This window comes from Ruditapes philippinarum, unplaced genomic scaffold, assembly GCF_026571515.1.
Source record: "Ruditapes philippinarum isolate M1 unplaced genomic scaffold, ASM2657151v2 ctg9618_1_1_1_1, whole genome shotgun sequence".
Taxonomy (NCBI): Eukaryota; Metazoa; Mollusca; class Bivalvia; order Venerida; family Veneridae; genus Ruditapes; species Ruditapes philippinarum.
The window spans coordinates 1-10,452 of NW_026856057.1; the positions used below are offsets into that span (position 1 = coordinate 1).

General features: G+C 32.6%; 1 long non-coding RNA gene across 1 annotated transcript; it reads left to right on the forward strand.

Annotated features, from left to right (window-relative positions):
- The first annotated feature begins 740 nt into the window (after positions 1-740).
- On the forward strand, positions 741-8,202 carry LOC132745270 (uncharacterized). Its single transcript, XR_009627816.1, has 2 exons — positions 741-961; positions 6,627-8,202. It is a non-coding gene; the product is annotated as an uncharacterized LOC132745270 (long non-coding RNA).
- Positions 8,203-10,452: the final 2,250 nt, after the last annotated feature.

The following is a 10,452-nucleotide window of genomic DNA, read 5'->3' on the forward strand; positions in this document are numbered from 1 at the left end:
ATTATTGCCGCACTTTTGAAGTCTCAAACGTATCTGCATACGTCGAATTTTGTTAAAAATTACTCACGGGGTGGGGGAAATAAAATCACGTGTACCGAAAAACTTGAGTCGGTGACCCCCTAATTTTTTTAGTTATTTTGACTAAGTATACATTTTAAAGGACGTTTAAAGAAAAAAATCAAAAATTTATTTCAGGAATTTTTTAATAAGCCGATTTTAAGCCTAAAAATGCGGCTAAACTGAACGTCAAAATTTTACACAAAATTGACAATTTTCTTTCCATTACTCAAACAATTTTCGGCGTAAAAACAATAAATTTTATATCTGCTTTAAAGGAAAAAATAATTTCCGTCGAATGCTATAAAAAATTTAAGATATTTTAATCCGCCAATGACGTTGAAATACCCGTTACAGTTTCCAAGGATACGCAACGACGTCATGTTCAAAAAACGGGCTTTGAATGGTCAACTTTGACGCCGTGTGTACAAAAAACTGGCTGAAACTATTGAAATAAAATTTATCCTAATCAGAAAATGGTCAACTTTTTGCATGCAAATTTTAAAGACGCTATCGAAAGTTCGACAAAGTGTCGCGTTCTTTTGGTATTCATAAACTGTTTTTTTATCTTAAGTTTTGTCTTAAGATCAATTTTTGTCTTAAATATAAGTCAGCTACTACCCTATCTTAAAGTTAAGAAAATTTCTTAACTTGGCAGTAAATCATCTTAAAAATGGCGGACGGTAAATCGTCGATTCGATTGAAAACTTGCGTTTTTTTTACTAGTATTAGATATATCATTGAGGTAATCAACGCCAATAATTACAGCAATAATGATTTCGTTCAAAGTAATTTATACACACGATAAATGTGAGTAAAACAAGGGAGTTAAATCGGCAAAAATTGAAGACGCAAAGGAGACGCTCATTTCACAAACCGGAGAATGATCGTCAGTTTCTTGCTGGTAAGTACTTGTAAAGAAAATATTTGTGCACAGAAAAATGTAAAATGTAGGTTTGTGTGTTGTTCTTAGAGAAAAACATAACGGCTAAACGCTTACGAGTGTTTATTTTGAATGTCACTGGTTTTCGCGAGAATCACTTATGACTATCACTGAAAATTGCCGATAAGCTACAACTTGCAATGCTTAGCGGATAATTTCAATTGAATAATTTACATATGCAAATTGATAATGTTCCGTATTACCGATGTGTTTATTGAAAACCTGACACATGCTGAATTGATAATGATTTGCCCCACTGATAATTTGCCCAAGAACTTTTCGCCCCACTTTATTGATGGTTCACTTCAGATTAGAGACGATTCGTCCTTCTTTAGAATAATCCTTTTAAACGTCCTTTAGGTTATCAAAAATAAGAAATGAAAAGATGAAATGTTTCTTTTGGTAACCGTTTATTTGTGAAATAAAATGTTCTATGTATTTAGCAAGTGGGTTACCATAACGCGCCCGTACTGGGTGCCAGAAGTTCTAGCTGTATGTGAGTCACATATATCTAGCCTATACACACTGTTGTGGCTAGCTGTACAGTAGTTTTTGAATAATAGATAAATGCAATGATGAAGTCAGTAATTTGCAGGTCTTATTACATTTTCACACAGAATGAACATACATATTTAAAAAAAAATAATATTACCGATGATGTTCGGCCATTTACCGTATATTTATCATGATGGCAAGATATCAGATAGATCCAGCAGGTTTTTTCTCTCTACTTTGGTTATTGGTGCCGGTACCAGACTGATTAGGAAAAAATGCGTTATTTTGACTCAATTTTATTAAGCATCCTTTCAGCTACAAATAAGATTAGCCATAATGACAGTCTTCACGAAAAACTTTACAAAGCACAGCACAGTAAAATTTCAAATGTTACTGGACCTGGTGATTTTTGAGCCGGACCTAATACATAGATAGGTAATAGTTGATGGGTAAAGGAAAACACTTTATCATGGTTCCCTTGATAATTTTGAAAGAAGCATAATACTTCTTGTATTCTGGGCCATATGTTGACAGCTTTGAAAAAATCTATTAGGACCAAATGTTTTGGCAAAATTGACTAGAATTGAACATGAACAACGCAATCGGCTTCAAACAAATCACTTTCACACACAAAATTTTTTACTTAACTCAATAATCACAAAATCATAGCTAGATAATGACCATAATAAACAATGGTTTAATTTCCGTAACTGTACGGTGGCGGTATGGAAAATATCCAAGAAAAAAAATGGCGGCCTCCATTACTCAATACAATTTAGATATCTCTAGCTGTGTTTTGAACATTTAGGACAGAGTTGATGGGTTTCATTTGCAAAAAAGATCAATCTTTTAGAGAACCCTGCTTCATTATTTTGATAAATTTTTCTTATAATATTTTTTCATGGCCAAAAATCTACTGGCCTGTCGGACCACCAACCTTGCAATTATCACCGGACCGATGCTAAATTTAGTGGCCTCGGACTGGCGTTAATTTCGAAGACTGTTTATTCATTAAATGAATAAAGACAGTTAACATCTTCCAGTGTACAGGTAGAACTATTGAGTGGTAATTAATATAAATATAATCATTTTAGAGAAATATCATGGCCTGAACAGTCATTTTGAGAATTTTCTCATTAGAATTTGGGAATTTTCATGTCTTTTTACCATTGGGAACAGTACTTTTTTCCGTAGTAGTTCTATAAAGAAAAAAAAACTGTGATCTATCAGAAATGAATTCACCTTAAATTGAAGAGTTTTTGTTAGCCAATGAAAATTCTGTACATGTTATTTACAAGTTTTAATTATTAACATTACTTTGTCATGATCTACATGTAACTACTGCTGGATATTGACCCACAGACTTTAAGGTCAATAATACAGTAGTGTTCTTGTGCAGTCGTGAAAAACAGGTGTGTTTCATCTTGTATTGGTGAGCAAACAACCAGCTTGTCATTTTCAATGCCCGCTAAAAGCGTTCGAGATAAAATTTTATGACAAATGTATTATTATAAGAATCTTACACCGGTTGCCGGTACAGACCGGAATATCTAGCTCGAGGGTAACTGTTTACGGCGGTAACGAGGCTCTGCCGAGTTTCCGCTAAACAGTAACCCGAGAGCTAGATATTCCCGTCTGTAGCGACAGCCGGTGTTTGATTCTTTTTCTTGCATATTAAATATCAAATATTTTCGGAACAGAAATTACGAAAACTGATACTCTCATTACACACTTTTTTCTTATAGTAGCGTATGAACATACAAACTTCATTCATAACGGAAAAATGACGTCATACTAAGAACGCGATTCATTCATAAAAGGCGCGCGTCAATGACGTCATTTAAAGCACGCGACTTGTCTTACATGGGGGGTGTAAGACAGAGTTTTCTAGCACCGGTGTAAACGGTAGATAATCCTGTCTGAGATGCAAGAAAAATATGTTCCATACAAATGATATAATATTGTTTCAGTTTTTTTCTCTTCATTTTGTTAGTATGGTTTAGGTTTCCGCTCATTATCTTGAAAGCAATTTATCACAAAGTCTTCATATTTCTTATTTTGATTGGTCATAACTATTAGATGACCCCTATTGATTTTGGGTCACTAGTTCAAAGGTTAAGGTCACAGAGGCCTTTAAAGTCAGAATGGTGTCCGCTCATTATCTTGAAAACTATTTATCACAAAGTCTTCATTATTTTTCTTTTTTCCAATTAACTGAACTCTTCCAGGTACCCATTTATGGCAAGTGTCTATAACAAAATAACCAATAATGTGTCAAGGGCTAGAAAGGGGGGCATGTGTCGTTTGACATTTCTTGTTAAATTTATTAGTTTTAACTCTAAAAGTTTGATGAAATATACAAATGGTATTAGTAATTGTAAGTTCCATTAAACTGATATTTTTTTTAGTCTATCTCTTAGTCTATATAAAATGTTATCTATGCCAAATAAATGCAGAAAATACCCAAACCATAATCTTTTTTCCATCAAAATGAATTAAAAAATTAAATATATTAAAGCTAAGAAAAATCGTCGCTAAAGTGAGGCAAATCGTTACCAAAATACATAGGCACTCTCTGGGATTTAAACCTCAAACTTTTTGATAACAAGGAGCTAAAGGGTTAACACAACAGCAAGGCTGTTGGAAGTAGCCTATGTATACAACTACATTCACAACATGTTGATTTTTTTTATAAATCAATGAATGTCCAGCATTTGCATTCATCAGCCAGTGAGTTTCAAATTTAGTCACTCATTATAGCCTAACATATTGTGTGCCAGGGTTTGCTTTATAAATGATGCTTTGTGACATCTATGTTATATAATTTTTTAAGTATTTTTTACTTCAAATAGTTATCTTTTCTTAGTATCTCTGAGATCAAACAACAATAAAATGAATAGTTTTCATGAATCTTCCAAACCACCCCTTCAAATACTCCTGCCTCATATTTAGGCATTACTCTTAATTCTTATCACACATCCAATCCAATCTCAAAGCATTCATTCATGAGCTGTTTATTTTTCACTAGAAGCGCCCTGGATTTAATCAAATTGTGTGCACAAAAGCTTAATTTTTGATAGACATGTATGCTGCTGTCAAATGAAAACAATGCATAGAATTTTTTTTGTTTTTTTTTTAACCCATCTTTTACTAAAAGGTTCTTGTTGCTTAAATACATAGAATAGGAAGCAGGTTGACAGTCATAAAAAGCAAGAAAACAAAAGCAGCCCAATCTATCACAAGGAATTCAAAGAAAAATAAAAAATAGATTTATGATGGAATGAAAAAGCTCAATGAGTATTATGTTGGTCAAATCTAAATAGTCTATCTAAAGAAAGGTTTGAAAAAATTTAGACATTGTAAGCTTACTGACAATAGGGTATCAGTCATCAGTTTGTTTAAAGCAGGGTGTTCACTAGCCATGAAATCCTGAGGGTCATTTTGAATAAGTTTTACAGACTACAGGGTCAAATCCCTATGATTTTTACAAAATTTGACCCTCCAGTTAAAATCCTGAAGGTCAAATCAGGCCTTTTGGAAATTTGAAGGGTCTAACTGACACCCTGTTAAAGTTTTCCATGTACCATCAACATTAAATTATTCAATTGAAACTTAACACACATTTTTTGGATCATAATTGGTGATTATTATCCAAGGCTCATAACTCTAGCATGGATTTTGCCAGAATTGTAACCCTTTTTTGAACTAGAAGTTTCTGATGCTACATCAATCTTCATAACTACTGAGGTATTCACTTAAAACTTAATATTCAGATTTAAAATTGGAGATCACCATCCAAGACCCATAACTTTACTCTAGCATGGATTATTGCAGAATTAGCCCCAATTTTCATAAAGGAGATAGACCTGTAGTTCAAAACACTGCCAAATATAGACACATACCATTATTATCATATTGTCTGTTCAAGGTTATAAATTGAACACAAACTCTTGTCACTGTTGTTCAGTGTTGTTCATGGTTAGACACTTAACCAATCATAAAACTATCCTACTGTTAATAACATTTTAATATCATGTTGAATGTGTGGTGAATTGTCACATCTGTGGTGCGAAATCTCATTTATAGTGGGGTTTGTTGTTATTGGGTAAATGATATAGAAATTTGTTGATATTTTATATTTACCTCAATAAGTGACAACATAATTATGCTCAATTTGTTTGTTTGAATGATATTCAGAATGATATTCAGTTAAAACTAAAACTGCAATTTTAGTTTGACTATACTAAGTATATGGAGAGCAGTCCTACACGCCCCGGCGTCAGCCTCCAGATTTCAGGTTAAAGTTTTGGTTTAGTAAAATATTTTTCACTATAACTTTTCATTTTCTTAAGGTATCAACTTCAAACTTCAAATATATGTTCCTTTTCATCAACCACATCTTATGTGGCAAGGTTCATAACTCTAGCACAATATTTTCAGATACATGTATCTCCCCTTGAACTTAGAATTTTCCTTAAAAAATACTAATTTTTACTGTTACTTATTTATTTCTTAAGGGATCAAGTTCATACTTCAAATATATGTTCCTTATCATTAACCACATGTTATATGACAAGGCTCATAACTCTAGCACCAATTTTGCAAGAATTATCTCCCCATAACTTAGATTTTTTTGCTTGAAATTTTTTTTTTCTATAACTTCTTTAGTTTTAAAGATATCTACCTCAAACTTCAAAAACTTATTCATTATCATCAATTACATCTTATGTTACAAGGTTCATAACTATTGACGCAATATTGTCAGATTTATCTCTCTTTGAACTTAGGATTTACCTTAAGAAATACTTCTTTACTTTTAAGGTATCTACTTAAAACTTCAAATATATATTTCTTATCATTACACACATGTTGTGTGACAAGTTTCATAACTCTAGCATGACTATTTCCAGAATTATTTCCCTTGAACATGGAATTTATGTTAACAAATGTTATTTTTTTACCATAACTAAAACATAATAATAATTATACATAATTGATTTTTTTTTCATAGTTTTGTGTTCCATACTGTGTCTAGTATTTTATTAGTCGAGCTTCGCTGTTGCCTTTGAAAGCTTTTGTTGATTTATGTACTTATATTTTCTTAAAAAAATTTTTTTTTTTATATTTTCAGATGATATCACACTATTCATGAACCTCGGATTTTGTAGTCATCCAGACTGACAGTAGTATGGAGAATAAAGATATCAACATAGTAGCAACATGTTACATAATTTATGCTGCTGAACATAGCACTACTTCATTGACCAAATACATGGAGAATGAATCAGGATTAATGTGTAGTGACTATATACTACCATAATGTATCAGATTTTCAATCTGACAGCTCATGGCATATAACATCAAATATCACCTGTTGCAACTTTAAATCATGGACACTAAATACATGAAAAACACATAGGAACAATGAAGACTTAACAGTTACTGTGTTCATAAACACTGGAACACATCAGTGGAATCAAACTCTAGAAGACCACTAGTAATCCAAAAGATTCATACCTGGGTACATCAAGGAGCCTTATTGTTACTAACTTTTATGCAGGACATGTCATTATCAAATTTCTTGTGTGATAAAATGTTAAATCTATCACTGCCGATTGTGTTCATAATGTGCTAGAGGAATTGGTCCAATGTTTTCATCGAAAAACACATGAACATTCTAACTTGTGAGAAACTTGAAGACTATCAAAAGGATAACTATGAAAGAAAATTTCATTCATGGAAAAAGAACTGTGTGAATTAAGATTAGAATTAACATTTCCTAGTAATTGTTTTCAGTAAGATTATCAGCTCCACTTTTTATAGAAGAAAAAATGTATGTTATATTCATTCGGTATGACTGACCTGTTGGTGTTGTTGATTTTCATTATACAATACATGTACTTACAAATCTATTACATCAAAACTTTATATGTGGATGAACCTTGATGAGTTCAACCCGAACCCCTCATTTTCAGGTCAAAAGGTCAAAGTCACTGACTTGTGGTAACCAAACATAAAACTAGCCATTTAATAGGCGTTTACTGAGGAACATCAGACTTTGACAAATTGTATGTACCAGATTTAACCAGGATGAGTTGTACCTGCCATGATACTCATTTTGTGTCAAAAGGTCATGGTGATGGTTCACAATGACCTGTGTTGATATTTTTAATAAGATTTTTAAGGTCAAGAACACATATTGAAATGTGGGCACAGCCTGCTTAGTCAAAGTTAAGGTTGATGTGATTTTATTCAAATTATCTATTTTTGTAGAAAATATGAAGTTTACTATCCAGATAAGCTCTGAGAAAACTGGAGTGCACTGCTCTTCTGACAGCTCAATCTTACTTGTTTTTTTTTTTTGCTATCCTTGAACTATTCATGAAAATTGTTTGGAATTTGCGAGCATTTGAATGAAATTTTCTGTATAATTAGAACAGTCAAAACTGCAGAACTGGAGATATAAGCTTGCATACCTCTTAATATTCTAAACTACTATGCCGGCAGCTTTCAGTATGTATAAAACACACTCTGCAGCGAAAGCACTATCATAATGTCGGAAATAGAAAGCATTGGCTATATACTTGGTCACAGCTTCTGAAATATGTATTTTCTTCTAACATGTATGTGTGATTTAAAAAAAACTGTTCATGTAAAGTTTTACATTTGATAATGCAATTAAAAAGAAATAAATAATAAAAAAAAAACCTGTGTCTTGTTTACACACTAGATGATTTATCATTTAGAAGCAGAATAGCTGAAAAGCATGACATGTAATTTAAATGCCTTCTTTTTGTATTATTTTAAAAGAACTTTTATGCAACATTTCAATGAAACAAATGAAATTTTAGCCATCTGTCTGTACTAGGTTTAACTTTCCATGCATCTTTATCATGGGCTTCATACACTTATTTATACAAATTTAAGCAAGTCACTTCCTCCCTCTCCATTATTTAATTTTTTTATCCTATATAATGGATAGCCTAACCCATCAAGTTCAGTCATCTTATATGAGCCGCGTGACGACAAAACAAACGTTATGCGTTTGCGACCAGCTTGGATCCAAACCAGTCTGCACATCCGCACAGTCTGATCGGGACCCATGCTGTTCGCTACCAGTTTCTCTACTTGTAATAGGGTTTGTAAGCGAAGAGCACGGATCCAGATCAGACTGTGTGGATGCGCAGGCTGGTCTGGAGCCATGCTGGTCGCAAACCCATTATGTTGGTTTTGTCGTGACGCGGCTCAAATGTGCTATTGAGTTTTGCCAATACATAGGCCATGGCCTTGACAAGTAACATAAATGGAATATCCATTTCCCCAAAATTGATTCCCATTTTAGGCTATAAAACTTAATATAGTTTTAAACTTAGATATAGATTTTCATTTTATAATTCATGTTGCCATCCCTTCCACATAATCTACATCTTTTAGTTTTATATGGTACTTTGACATGTTTTCAGGTGGATTTGACGGCTATAAACACCCGGTTCTAATTTTAGACATTGAAGAGCACTTCCGTTACTATTTTTAGTAACGGAAAACCCCTCTTTCATTAGCAATCGACTTAAGAATTTTCTTAAGTGAAATATTTATTACTTAAGATATTTCTCAATCTTAATAATAATCTCAGCTAAGTTTTTCTTAAGTCATTTTCAGAATACGACTTAATCTTAAGATAAAAAATTTTCTTAGCTAAGATTTTTTTTTTCAACTTATGTTTTAACTTAAGAAATAACTTAAGATCAGTTGTGAATACGGCCCCAGATTAATAGAATTTATTATTGTGTAAGATAGAGGATAGGGAAATCCTAACCCGAAGGTAATCGGTTCCATCAGGAACGTGCCGTGGTGAGTATTGTTTTCTCACTCACCTGGACACACATATATCAGTGAAACTACTTGCTACGCGCATTTCAGCGCACCTAGTTTTGAAAAGCGAGGCGGGCCTAGGCGCCTTACAAAAGCATTATGTACGTCCGCAAAAAAAAATCTACTGACAAAGTTTATAATTAAAAATTCAATGAAAAAAAATCATGAGATCCCTCATCAACAAGCAATGTTATCATGATGAAAGTCGGAAAGTATAATTCAGTCCATACTTAAATGGTTGACAAAAAGCGTTTACCGTTGCAAAGATTTTTTCTACTTTTCGAAGATTCAATTAAAATATATCATAATGAGATTCGTTATCAAGAAGCATCGTTATCATAACAGAAAATATTGATGTTTTTTTTCAGACAAAGTGTCATAATATCCGATTTTACGAAAAATTTGGCGATATTTTAAAGTGTGCTATTTTTAGTCACAGATCGATACTGAAAAGGACGGACCTAGGTAAAGTAGAACTCATTACAGTGTGAGAGTTAATATCAATCTATTTTGATGCCGTGGACACTTTAATAGATTAGCTCATATATTTTTATTATATTTTGACCTTTTACAGTTTTATTTTTTTTTAAATAGGAGTGAATCGCGTATATTGAGGAAAACATTTTTAGAAGTGCTGACGTTGGGTGTGAGATAAGCCCATGCGAGATAACATTTCCCAACATCGCTATTTTAGTAACATTTACGGATTTTTCTGGACACTATATCTAACAGACATAAAACATTATATGAACAGTCACATGGAAGACGGGACATCCTTTTTACGTTTTATACAGCATTTTCTGTCCGTTGTTGTGAAAGAACAGAACTTACGAAAAGGAAAAAAAACTACCGACGGTTTATTGTGTACCTAAATACACAGCATCATAATAAATGTATACATGAATATATATACAAAGTATTTTTACTTTTCTATGTCAATGCTAATTTACCCGTTAATTGTTCCGAAGTATGTGCTTAGTTTCTCATTATAATTGTTAACTATTACACTATATGTAATTTGGTTTTAGTTCTGGTAACAAAAATAATGTTCATTTTTTACCAAATGATTTCAAACTGTTGATATG